Below are 13,995 nucleotides of genomic sequence, written 5' to 3'. Positions count from 1 at the left end.
AGTAAAATGACCCAAATAACCTCCAGACTAAACCCATAGTGAATGTAGCTTATAAGTTATAACCAAGAAGTCAAGAACTCACAACGGTTAATATATATATATATATATATATATATATATATATATATATATATATATATATATATATATATATATGAATATAAAATATGATTTTGATTTAGAAAGTTGTAAATTATTAACATATATAATAATTTCAACTTTTGTATTTACATATAGCATTAATAAATATGTTTTGCACATTGCTTTATATAACCATGTTTGGCTAAAAACATATCCCTAAATTTTTTTGTAAAACTTGATGCATACAGATCGTCATTCACGGATATTAAACGTGTTCACTCAAAACCTAGACTTTGACTTAAACCTATGTATACAATTTTACAGTATGTAAAACTACAATAGTTCAAAGTAGATCTATATTCGTAATAAAAACACTAATACTAAAGTTCTAAATCCAGTTGGATGATTACGCTAACATTACAATTCTTTGTAAAAAATTCTAGAAATGCATCAATTTGTTCTACCTAGAAGTTTGTTATTAATCAGAGGGATGCATTAGTTATAATAAACTGGAGCAGGAACTTATAATCACAACTAGATCAAAACATATGGATAATAAGAAAGGAATTACATACCCATTTCCGATGGGTAATAATTAGAAAGGAATCCACAGTAGGAAGGACATCCGAACATCCGATGCACCTAAAATCATGTAATTGAAACAAATTTAAGCAATGCATGGCCTTATTTCATGAAATTGAAACAAAAGTAAGCAAAACTAGACCTAATTTCACGAAATTGAAACAAAATTAAGAAAAACCAGGAAACTGAAACAAATATAAGCTACACAGGATCAAATATCATGAAATTGAAACAAACTAGACCTAATTTCAGGAAATAAGCAGTTACAAGATGTATGAGTAAAACAACGATTAGCTTGAAGTTGAACGGATATCTGTGGAACTGCGGCGATGGGATGAAAAGAGAGGCGTGTTAATGGCATTATTATGGAGTTGTGGATGCTGTTTTCCAAATCCAATTGTTCTGTCCTACATCAATTGATTTAGGGTTAGTAACTAGAATGGAGGCGATTTAGGGGGAACAAGAAGCGGAAAAGAAATTACAGCCTAACCCTAATATGTGGAGTTGCGATTGATATCACGGTCACAATATAAAACATGACATATTTCCCACCGCCGCAATTAAAAAATATCATATTTTTTCCATTAGTTTTGAGACCGGTAGCAAAAACTCCGACCGGTAGCAAAAACTCCGACCGCTTGGGAACTCGGTCACAAAATCTGCTACCGTTTCTTTCGGTCGCAAATTTTTGTCGCAATTGCCCTTTTTTCTAGTGGTGAAAGAACAATGATGAGTTTCACACAAATCAATGAAATATATAGCAACGTGGAATTATTAGACAGTTAGTGCAGCTTATATCATCAAATACGTACTTTGTTTTAATTCTCAAAATAACTTAACAAAAATGCTCACCACATCAAATAAGTATTAAACCTTAATTGAAACACAACTGATTCTTAAATAAAACAATTAATTAATTGACAACAATGACATAACTAGTGTGCTGAACAGTGAAATTAATAATCTCATAGAACATATGTAATTAATTAAGAATGATTTAGTCTTTGTTATGCAGCCTTGATGGCAAAGACCGTTTGAACAATAGTAAGACCAAAAAGGCCACAACACTGAAGAATGCATAGACGTAAAGGACATGGTCGAAGCATTCGTCAGAGATGGGACGCTCGCGCACCTCGTGGCGCAATGAACGCTGAGCAGGCTGATGCGTGTAGAACCCCGGCTGGGGAAAACACGAATAAAATTCCAGCTTCAATGTGGAGACTACATGCTGCGTAAAGAACGAGATCCCGAACCAGGTGCGTATCGGCTCGATGGCACTCCCATCCCAACAACATGGAAGAGAGCTCATTTACACAGTTTGCATGTAAATCAATTCCAAATTTGTAAAGGCCAAGAGCCACTTCTAATGGAAATGATTCTCCTTAAAACATCGATGCTGATAATTTTACATTTATACTTTATGAACTATCAACACGAATATGCCGGTTTTCACCGCATAATTACGTGAAAAGTCGTTGCATGGGAAAGGCGGCATAACCCGCATAAACCCAAAAAACGACAAACGTTCACGCAGGTCAGTTGAAGGGGAAAAGTTCAATATCCCACTAAATGAAAGTGCCGGTCTATCCGCATGAATCATGAGAGGAAACTGAACACTAACCTATCAACCAAGCGTCGAACGGTTAACTTATTCAACACTAATATGCCGGTTTTCACCGCATAATTACGTGGAAAGTCGTTGCATGGGGAAGGCGGCAAAACCCGCATAAACCCAAAAAACGACAAACCTTCACGCAGGTCAGTTTGGGAAAAGTTCAGTTATCCCATTAAATGAAAGTGCCGGTTTATCCGCATGAATCATGAGAGGAAACTGAACACTAACCATTCAACCAAGCGTCGAACAGTTAATTTATTCAACACGGATATGCCGGTTTTCACCGCATAATTACCTGAAAAGTCGTTGCATGGGGAAGGCGGCAAAACCCGCATAAACCCAAAAAACGGCAAACCTTCACGCAGGTCTGTCGAAGGGGAAAAGTTCAGTCATCCCATTAAATGAAAGTGCCGGTCTATCCGCATGAATCATGAGGAAAATGAACAAACCTATTGACAACCGCGCGTCGAACGGTTATTCAAGAAAATTTCTAACAAAAGGATGAAGAAAACCTACACGCAGGTCAGATATAGGTAAAGTTTAGCCATCCTACTAAGTGCAAGTGACGGTCCTACCCGCACAATCACGAAAGAGGAAGCGAAACTTCACACCTATTATCTGCCACGTTCAAAGGTTAACTTATCCTAAAGGATGAGAAAAAACTACACGCAGGTCAGATATAGGTAAAGTTTAGCCATCCTAAGTGCAAGTGACGGTCCTACCCGCACAATCACTAAAGAGGAAGCAAAACTTCACACCAATTATCTGCCACGTTCAAAGGTTAACTTATCCTAAACACTTAGAAATTTCATAAAAAGATGAGGAAAACCTACACGCAGGTTAGATAAAGGTAAAGTTTTGCCATCCTACTAAGTGCAAGTGACGGTCATACCCGCACAATCACGAAAGTGGAAGCAAAACTTCAACCTATTATCTACTACGTTCAAAGCTTAACTTATTCTAAAACACTTGGAAAATTGCTAATTTAAACTAAAGTATGCAAGTCATACAACGTTTACAAAGCAAGGAACCCAACGAAAGTAGCGGTCTTACCCGCAAAAAGATTTATATTTCACAATGGTTGATTACAAGAATGGCCGGGTAACTACCCGCCTAAAAGAAAATAAATCTATACAAGCAAAATCTATCCTAGCAGTGGGAAGGGATCTTCAGGATCAGGCTTCAGGGCCACTTCCACTTAGACCAGCCCCATCAGTAGAGCGTGGCAGTTCAAGGAAAGCCTTAAGGATAGTGAGCCCATCATCAGCCGCAGCAACTTCATTCACCTTCTCCACCACCGGATGCGGGAAGGCTGCGTACTGATTCACTGCTTGGTCGTAAACAGCTTCAGTATCTACATCGAATAAAGGGAAGTTGGAAGGCGGAATGCCTTTCTCAACGAACCCTAGACCAAGCAGGAAGCCGGCCTTTTCCCCATCCTCGTGAGAAGCGTTGAGGGCTGCGCTCATAGCATCGTCATAAGATGTCTCTGAGAAGACCCGATGCACAACCTACAAAGAAAAAATACAAGTGTCAAACCTTTTCTATTTACAAAGAAAAGCGTAAAGACATGAAAACATACCTGAGACAACGCTTCTCGAAGAAGCCATTCCTTGGCAACCAGAGCTTCTTGGAGGGCAGCTTGAGCTTCGTTACGGGCGCGTTCGGCTTCACTCTTGTTGAGGTTGGCAAGCAACACTTCTTTAGCCGCAGCCTCTTCGACGCCCTTTAGCTTACGCTCGGTATGGTCAAGCACCCCCCTCTGGTCCAGGATTTCTTGAAGCTTTTTGGCGTCTTCCATCGCCAATGCATCATGAGCCTGCTGGAGAGCCTCTAATTTGGCTTTAAGTTCTTCATTCTCCACGCGTAGAGGCTCAGCAACAGCTTCAGCCTTGGTGGCCCTCTCGGTTGCATTCCTCGCAGTTTCCTTAGCCAGCCGAAGCTGTTCATTAACAGCTTGGGCAGCCTTGGAACGGGCCTCGAGTCGAGCCTGAACTTCAACCTCGAGGGCCTTGAAGGCCTTCTCCTTCTCCGCAGCCACTGCGGTAAGTTTTTGGTTCTCCTCCCGGACAGCCCGCGCCTGAGCTTGTTCTTTAGCGCGAGCTGCTTTTAACTTGTCGTTTTCACGACAAAGCAGCTCGACGAGCGGCTGCATCCGGGCCAGGAGAACCCGAAGCTCATTGCTTAGCCTACCCTCCTGGTAGCTAGCCATGGCTTCCCCCAACGCACCACTGGGAGCAGCGTGACGAGCCCATTCCACGCACTCCACAGGGGTGCGAAGGGTTGTTCCTCGGCGAATGTTCCATCGTGGAACATACACTTCATTGGAATCCGACACTGCAAAAAACAAAAAGCAGTTAGGAAAAGATGATAAAAAATATATATATAAAAAAAAAAAAAGGCCAAAGGAACCCTACGCACCTGTAGGGTCAATAACAGGCCGATAGCCGCTGAACCCATCACCTGAACCCAAAGGAAATCCATCCAAAAGGTCAGGCAGATGGGAAGGTGGCAAAGATTGGCGAGAAGCCCCATGCGTACCTGATGGATCGGCCGTCGTTGCCGATGGCGGGGGCATGGTAGCAGCCGCCGCAGTCGCCGCCGCGGAATCCGCAGCAAGAGTGACCGCCGGCTCAGTGAAAGATGCTGTAAAAATCGCACTCACAGCCGGCGGTGACGTCATCTCGGCTGGAACAGTCGGCTCAAAGGAGTGAGCAACTGAACCAGCGGAAGCAGGCGCAGGCTGTAGGTTCCTGGACGGATCGTACACGGGATGTCGCTAACAACGCAGGTGCGGAATCCCTGCGTGGGTAGATACGAGTGTAGAGTATGTAGAGATCGAACACGAAAGCAATAAACCAACCACGTTATATTAATAACAACCACGTGACCCAAGGTCACTGTTACAGACTATGACACGAACACGTTCACTGAATAACTGAAACAAACCCTAAAACTTTCTTCTTGTAAACTGTTCGCTGAACAGTATATAAACACGACAACTTCGCCACAGGCGAAGTTGTCAATAACTTCGCTGATTCAACAAGTTCGCCATAGCGAACTTGTTGACAACTTCGCGTTTTACATAACTAAACATAAACAAAACATAATTACATTACAGACTCGATTACAAATTGCTAGACTATGAACTACTGACACATGTACCAACAGACTCCCCCTTGGCAGTAGCTTCATATCTTGATCTTCAAATCTTGAGTCTTGTAATCTTTCATCTCTACGCGTGCGCCCCTTCTCTAACACATACCGACACCACCCGTTGATATTTCCTAGCTTGATCCTTCCAAGCAGGAATGTAGAAGATCTTCTTCTCGTTGAGCGCCTTCAGATCAGCCTTCGATAGATTAACAAGATGCATCGGGTCGTAAACCCGAAGTACTTCTTGTTCATCCTCATCTTCCATTACCGCCTCAGCTGTCTCGCAATCTACGTACCACCATTTTAGATCTTTGAGCACGTCCTTGGGCATGAACTTCATCGGTACTTCTTTAAGGCACCGGATCGGTTTGTATTTCATAACCATCCAAGGTTTTCCATCAACTCTCAGATCTCTATCCTTGTCTTCGACAAGTTTTCCTTTTTGTGGTTTCAGTAGCTCAAACTTTTTCTCTTTAACGCACTCTTTCCACACGATCTTCGCAATGATTCTAGCCATGTTATCTTCGCTTCTGTTTACCAATCCCAATCTGGCTAGATCTTTTACTTCACATTCTGGCAGTGTGTTTAGAGATCTCAACTTTCTCTGGAAGTACTGAACGCCATCGTACCTCTTGATCACAAAGAGCCGTAGCTGCTCGTCGTATAACCAGCAGATAATACCTTTCTTGGCTTCCGCGTATCCCTTAATATTGTAACTTTTTCTGAACATCTTAGGGACCGCCGGCTTCTTCGTCTTTACGAACCAGTGGGCACAACCTTCCTTCCAGTTCGGTTGTTCCTCCCACTCAGCATCTTCCTCAGCATTCTCATCACCCAAACCTTTTCCGTCAACCTCCGGAATCTCATGTTCCACGGAGTTATCAACAATCTCACTTTCTTCTAATACGTTTTCAACTGTAATCTGTTCTCCAATCCTCTCAATCTCATCCACTGGCAGCACATCATCTTCCATCATAAACTCATCATCCTCCTCATCCAACTCTTTCAATGCATCTATCATGTCTTCAACATCATCATCATTATCAACTGCTACAACATCGTCACCAGCTGCATTTGTAGACTCCCCCTCAGTTGTGGAAGCCCCAAGAGCCTGAGAGGTTCTTGGCAGCTCACCACCTGCACCTTCTGGTGCATTGGGATCATCGTCATGATCTTCTCTTCGTTTAGTCCTCAACTCATCACCCCTACACGTCTTCGCCTGGCTAGAATAGCGAACTTGTTGACAACTTCGCGTTTTACATAACTAATCATAAACAAAACATAATTACATTACAGACTCGATTACAAATTGCTAGACTATGAACTACTGACACATGTACCAACACAGGCGCCTGGGTCGACGCCTCAGGTAGGCTGACCAAGCCTACCGTCATTGGCGGAGAGGTACTCCTCTGCGCTCCACCCTGGAATGCGTCAACATCCACGCCTGCGTAAAGAAGAAAAGTGTTAATGATAAAGCTATGAAGTTAAAAGACGAAATTTGTACTTACGGGTTTTCTTGAGCCTGAAGGTACGGAGAGGCGGGGACGAACCCGATGGAGCCGGCCTCTTTGCGCCGGTCACCGTCGTCTTCTTGGGCTCTCCGGAGGTGACAGTCGCAACCTCCGGAGCAGTGGTCTTATCACCACCGGGATTCCCCGCCACCTCTTCGCTCTCGGTCTCCGAATCAGACCGAGGCGCTTGATCGGCAGTGGAGGCCTTCTCCTTCCCCTTCCCGCCGGCAGCCTTCTTCTTCCGCACCAACGGAGGACCATCTGCGGATTCCTCATCAGAGCATACGATTAAAGGAATTCCAGCAGAGGTTTCAACATTGAGGGGTCGAGGGTTGAAGAGCGCCTTACCTGGCCGCCTGGCGCTCAGGATCTCATGGCCTTGCGGATAGACCTCCACGAACCGATCCGCCGTTTGTTCGAGGATGGGCAACTCGTTCTCGTCCAGAGCGCGAGTACCCATCCTGGCGGGACCGTCAGCCTCCCGCAGATTAAGGAGCGACTGCAGGTCGTTCCCCTCTGAAACAAACAAGGAAAAAGTTAGAAGCAATTCAGAATCAACAAAAAGAAACAAAGCATACCGTAAGGAAAAGAGTTCGAACCGTATTCGAAGACGATTGGGACCTTTTGCGCATCCGCCGCCTTCCACACCCGGCTCATCCCCAACATGACCATCCCGAACTCCGCAAACCGGTAAACCGGAGATTGGACCCGAGATATCTTCGAGAACCATTCCGCCTCCTGGTAGTTGGAGGCGTGAAGGCTTGGGAGAGCTTGCCCATTCTTAAACTTCATGGCAAGGGGGATGGCGCGAGCGGATATGAAGAAGAACTCCCGCTTCCACGAGCGAAGGCTGCGCTCGGTCGCGCAAATCTTCAAACCCTTAATCCGGGTTGTCAACGTGTACCACCCCTGGATGCACCTCCAAGTGTAGAAGGTCATCAGGCGGTCAACGTAGGGCTCAACGCCCAAAATCCGGCACACCCACTCGAAGTGGCGAATCTTGGCGATCGCCATGGGGTGCAACTCGGTCAAATGAACACCGTGCCTCTCGAGGACACGGTAAACAAACTTTGTCAATGGGAACCTAAGATTCCCATAAACAAAGAATGCTGCATAAACCCCGATCTTGCCTCTGGGGGCATCATACACAGTATGATGGGGTTCAGGAAACTCAGGCTCGAGAGACTCGAGCATGAACTTCCTGACGACATACCGGTACAGATCGCCAGGCAGAGCACACTGGCACTCACCAGCAGTACTCTTGTCATCGGCTGTGGATTCAACATCACGAGACGACATCTTGTGAAGGAAAGAAGAAAACGATTTCGGGAGAATGCTTGCCTGAAAAGGGGAGTATTCGCCGGAAATCGCTTAAGAGATGAAGAGAAGAGTGAAAGTGTGGATTACAAAGAACCCTCTCCCCCTTTATATACTAATCGCAATTAATGCGATGAAATTAATGCGGAGGAGAGAGAAATCGAAGGTGCAATGAAACTATGACACATGGCAAAAAGCAAGCTGGCAACAGCTGTTGACAGGACGCGTACCATTAATTTCGCGGCCACGCGCCCGAAAAATAGCGCCCACGCGCCTGAAAAAGCGTCTGGAATGACCATGTACTGTCACGTCACCATAACTTCCTGCACGTCCTGACACAGTCAGAAGAAACCGTCGCACGACGTTTCAGATGTTTGGACTGTTCTTATCCTTTCACCAACCTTTCGAATTTCAAAATTCAAAATTCAAAAAGATTAAAAAGTAAGCGGGAAAATACCCCTTACCTTGGCAAACAAGTAACCGTAAGACGGATGCGGGTACAGTGTTAAGGCAAAACCCTTCACATACCTAACACCCGCAGGGAATTGAAGCCAAGTAAACCTTGGCAAACAAGTAACCGTAAGACGGATGCGGGTACAGTGTTAAGGCAAAACCCTTCACATACCTAGCACCCGCAGGGAATTGACGCCAGGAATACCTTGGAAGTAAAGTAACCGTAAGACGAGCGCTGGTGCAGTGTTAAGGCAAAACCCTTCACATACCTAGCGCTCCGCTGGGAATTGAAACCAAGAAGGATCTTCTGGGCAATGCTAGCGGAAACGGAAATAACATCCCCGCATAGCGGGAACGTCGAGTACTACGTTGTTTGAAGCTCCAGGATGGAATCGGTGGTTTTAACATAATTGATCACTATGTTCAAAACTACCAAAACCTCATGGAGAATCCACACAACTGGGACTCAACGCTCCTGACTTGCGAGGAGGTTACAGACCTACACGCATCATACCCAAAGACCAAGCAGGAAACTCGGGAATTTCTGCAAGTGACAAGGACTTCCGCGGGAAGAATCCCCATGGAAAACCTTAGAAAACCCTTTTCAAAAACCCTTTGCTTAAGTCCAAAAGTTCACCTCACTTTATTAAACACGCATGAGAAGAACATTGGACTGGGGGGACTTGAAGAGGTAGGTCCCAGCAGAGCCCAGTTGGACCCGCAAGACTCACCTTGAACAGGGACGTCTGCGCAGAAGCCAACTGGATCCGCAGGACCAACCATGCTCAGAGACGTGACGTCCTTACGCGCAGTACGCAAGCTGCTCCCGCAGGAAATGCCTCCCAATGGTGAAGGACTCCGCCTGTCCCCGCAGCCTCGGATACAAGCCATTAGGGAAGGCCACCCACGCAGCAAGGCTACACGCATAAGGCACTTAGCTCTCGATCATTCAGTGTCACCTGAAGGAATGAGCAAAGCCGGGAACAATCCCGCACAAGGGCGGGAGGGGGAATACTCCCGCCCAAATAAGCCAGTCCGTACGATACAGGAAGATCTTCTGTACTGTACCTGACGGGGTATGGGAAAAAGATCTGACTAAAGATACGACAGCTTATTGACAACAGTATGGCGAGCAGCATGCTCCTGTACTGTGTCACTATTAGCCGCTGCCTACTCACCAACTACTGCCATACCACGTGCGTAGCCGGCAGTTGGTGGAAAAGGAATGGTACACAGCAGGCCTGGTCACTATCAGCCGCTGCCTACCCACCAACTACCAGCAGGGCACGTGCGTAGGCCACTGTTGGTGGAACAGGAACACTGTTGCAGCCGGCCACACCTCCTTAGAAACCTACCTTCGGCTATAAATACCACAAATGGTATGACCATCTGATCTTATCTTGTATCATCATAATATACCTGATATCTGCTCTAGCAATCTCTTAATATACATTTATATTTAAAGAGCAATCTAGTCTGATTCTCACGCCGGAGGGTGGTCACAAGGAGGAACCCCCCCTTCTCAGTGACAAGCTCACGGTGTCTGTTTTGCAGGCTATCAGAAGAACCATCTTCTCAGGGTCTAACCCCTCGTGGGAAACATCTATCTAACCCCCAGGTTACCAGTAATCTGCCCGGGGTCTGGTTAGTGTTTCTTCAATATGTAATTAATTAAGAATGATTTAGTCTTTGTTATGCAGCCTTGATAGCAAAGACCGTTTGAACAATAGTAAGACCAAAAAGGACGATTCCTGCAATTAGAGTAATGATACTCCATGGACTATTGAAATAAATTTGCTTTAACTTCACAATCTTTTTGGGCCAGTAACCTTTGAAATGGCTATCCAGTTGTTCCCATTGTTGAGTGTAAAAGAAATGTTCCGGGACAACTTCTTTGCATATCCTGTTAATCATATTTGCAGCCTCTTCATTTGAACCAATATGATTGACGATAACTTTTGATCTCACTAACTTGGCAATATCCTCATGAGTGTCAATTAGCATATCCATGGCCCTGGCATATGATGTAACGTAAGGAGTAACCACATATGATTGCTCGTATGCAATGAGGTTCCTTAAAACCAACTCGGTGAAATCATTGATACGCAACACAGGCATTGTGAGAGTAGGCTTAAACCAGATAGTGCTTGAACTGTACCTAGAAGGTTTCATTTCCATGGTCATTGCCATTTTGAATCTTGGTTAGGCTTAAAGATTACTCCTACCCTGTCGAGTTCCACAACCGAATGGATTGTTGAACTTGGAAAACCTGATGACCTACGATTTTTAGGCTGATAACAATGCCGCAAATAGTCAAGAATATGAGCATGATAGATATAACGACTTGTGCTCACTTTTATTTTTCCTTCAAAGAGGTTGATGTGTTTTAGAAGTGGAAGGATAAAATCCAAAAGTGGTAAAGATCGTTCTTCAAATTTGAAGACAACGCGATCATATCTTCCTTAACAAAAAAAGGGATTTGGTTCTCGAGCAGCACTAGGTCATATGGTATGTACTGGTCCTGTAACCTTAACTTGGAGCCTACAGTTGTCATTTTGTGGATGAATTCAAGTATGAAACAAGCATCCGCAACCATCATATTTGATAGTTCGCTGTCATTATAAGAATTAATGCCCGCATAACTTCCTCTGATTTCCCCTATCATAGAAGCCACCTTCTCCACGCATGCTGTTAATGTTTCTACTTGTGTCAATGAAGGTTCATTACGAGACAATAGATCATTCACAAAAGCAGCTTTCCGAACTTCAAACCGTTGCAAATTTTCATCATTCCTGTGCAGTGGTCCAATGGAGACCACCCGTGGCTTGAAAGAACTTGGGCTGAGATTTCGGAGGTTACTAGGAGCCGTGTATATAGATGGTGAAAATATACTGACATTACATTTTTTACTCACATAATTAAGAAGATTTTGAACTGTTTTATGAACGATATTTTCATCTCCATGCTCCACATCCACATCCACGTTTTCCATTTGCAATAATTCTGAAACAGGGATTTGTAAGGATATGAGAGCATATATAACATACACAGGAAGATTATCTAGGAGTAAAGAATTAATATTGATACGGGCAACTGCTCGGAATCCATTCCAACTGGCCCAAAATAAATCGTTTCTATTGCAAGTTTTCATTAACATTTAACTTTTATTACTTTTTATAAGAGTTCCAATTATGCTCGGAGTCAATTCCGACAGGACCCAAAGTAAATCATTTCTATTGCAGGTTTTCATTAACATTTAACTTTCATTACTTTTTATAAGAGTTGCTATTAGTTTGTTTAGTTAAACGTATTTTTCCAAAACAAAACTGTTAGCGCAGAAAGTAGTCAATTTGTGAACTTAAATTTGTACAAAAACAAGATAAAAGATCTACAAAAAATTTATTAGTGTGGGCTGTTGAAAGATTACAGTGCCCCTCAACTATTTTTTTTCTTTCATGTAGGGTCATATAGTGTGGGGATGATTGTAAGATTATTGTGCCCTTTATTAAAAGGAAAGAATTGTAAGGCATTCCTCATTTGATTTCTATTGTGGATCCACAATGGTTGGCAGTCTCAAAAGAAAAATGGATTTAAATTTGAAAAAAACCGGATATTATTACATTTAACAAAAAATTTAAAAATTATTTAGAGAATGATTATACATGTGGTACACATTTGTCTCAGGAAAGAGAAAAGGTGAATGTAACCTTTACATTTTTTATTTTCTTTTACTCCTAATCACACAAATCAAAACAACTGTTTTTTTTTGCAGATAAGTTTTAACAGATATAAACACTTCCAAAGAAATTTATGTGATTCACAACCCTGTGCAAGAACAAATCTGAATGTCTGCAAAGAAATCTGTTTGATTTGCAACTATATTCAAGTGTTGACTGTATGATTTATCAAGATGAAGTAATTTGAGTTTAGTTAATAAAAAGAAAATTAAACACATCTGGTTAAAACATGGCCATTAATCGTATAATCTTATACATACATACGATCATTTCAAGTAATATTTATGAATAGTGAGGAGTTTACTAGGTCTTACTTAAACCATTGATCAATGCATAGCTTGCATATTAATAGAAACAACCACCTAAAGAGACAAGATAACGCGGTAAGTTTAGGGAAGAATGTAGCTCTCAATCTTTGCTTTTACTTGTAATGGATCGAGCTTTCTTCTTCTTGGTAAGATGGTTTTAAAATTGAAATTAGATAAGATGGTAGGCAACCAAGTGTAAGCCATACAACATAGAATCTCATGCTATGTAATTGAATGACCAGACCAGTCAAAGACATGTCCCTACCTACAAAAATAATTGAGTAATATTTAAAAACAAAAAATGTTCCAAAACTAATATGTTAACCTGTTTTTCATTAGAAAATTTGTATGCGTAGTGTAAATTTACCTGTTTTAGGCAAAAAATTTGAGCCCAGCCGCTCATCGTTTATGAAAATTGTCTTACAATTTGAGTCACCCCCACCCCGCCGTTTTCGTCCAAACTTCGTCACTGCTGTATAACATGTATATTCTAATTTGTAAGTTGGGTAAATATTATTATATTTTTGTTATTAAAAGTTCGTTATTTTTGGAATCTCATTGTCCTAAACATTGTTGCATCCATAATATCTAGTACTTCTATGGGAAAATCTCATAGAATAGTAACCAACTTTTAAAAGTGGTTCAATTAGGTCATTGATGCATACATTCCTTAAATGGGGTCACTAAATCTTCAAATCAGGTCACACCGATTTTTTTGTGAGTCAAGAAAGAAATTGAGGATAAAATGTGAGGGTCTGAATTTGTAATATACGTAGTTAAATTTTAAAAAAATTAAAAACATTAATTATATTAAAATTTAAAAATAAAACATAAAATTCATGTCGCCACTCAACGTCAACTTAAAAAAAAGATAAAAACATTTTCTATGTGAAACGAAAAAGAAAAAGGCTAAAAAAACATGTTAAAACCTTTAATTTAATCAAACATGAAAGTTTAGTGACTTAATTGGAACACTTTTTAAAGTTGAGTGACCAAATTGGAACACTTTTGAAAAATCATTGCTATTCTATGAAATTGCCTGTAACATCTCGGATTTTTTCAAACCCGTATTCGTTTACGATTAACCCGACCGGGAATATTTTTAGATCTTTAATAATAATAATCAAAATCAAATATTTATAAATATTAAAGTTTCTCATGTTCGCCTTTTATCCCTTATACTTTCTAAATTGTTCATTTTTTGCTTTAACTATAAAATATTCAATAAATGA

General features: G+C 42.1%; 1 pseudogene; it reads right to left on the bottom strand.

Annotated features, from left to right (window-relative positions):
- Positions 1-10,410: 10,410 nt before the first annotated feature.
- LOC143620827 (UPF0481 protein At3g47200-like) lies at positions 10,411-11,869 on the bottom strand (annotated as a pseudogene).
- Between the last annotated feature and the right edge of the window lie 2,126 nt (positions 11,870-13,995).

This window comes from Bidens hawaiensis, unplaced genomic scaffold (assembly GCF_021521415.1).
Source record: "Bidens hawaiensis isolate Kalapana, Puna unplaced genomic scaffold, B.hawaiensis_p1.1 tig00002717_1, whole genome shotgun sequence".
NCBI lineage: Eukaryota > Viridiplantae > Streptophyta > Magnoliopsida > Asterales > Asteraceae > Bidens > Bidens hawaiensis.
This window is presented reverse-complemented; position numbering and strand designations above follow the sequence as displayed.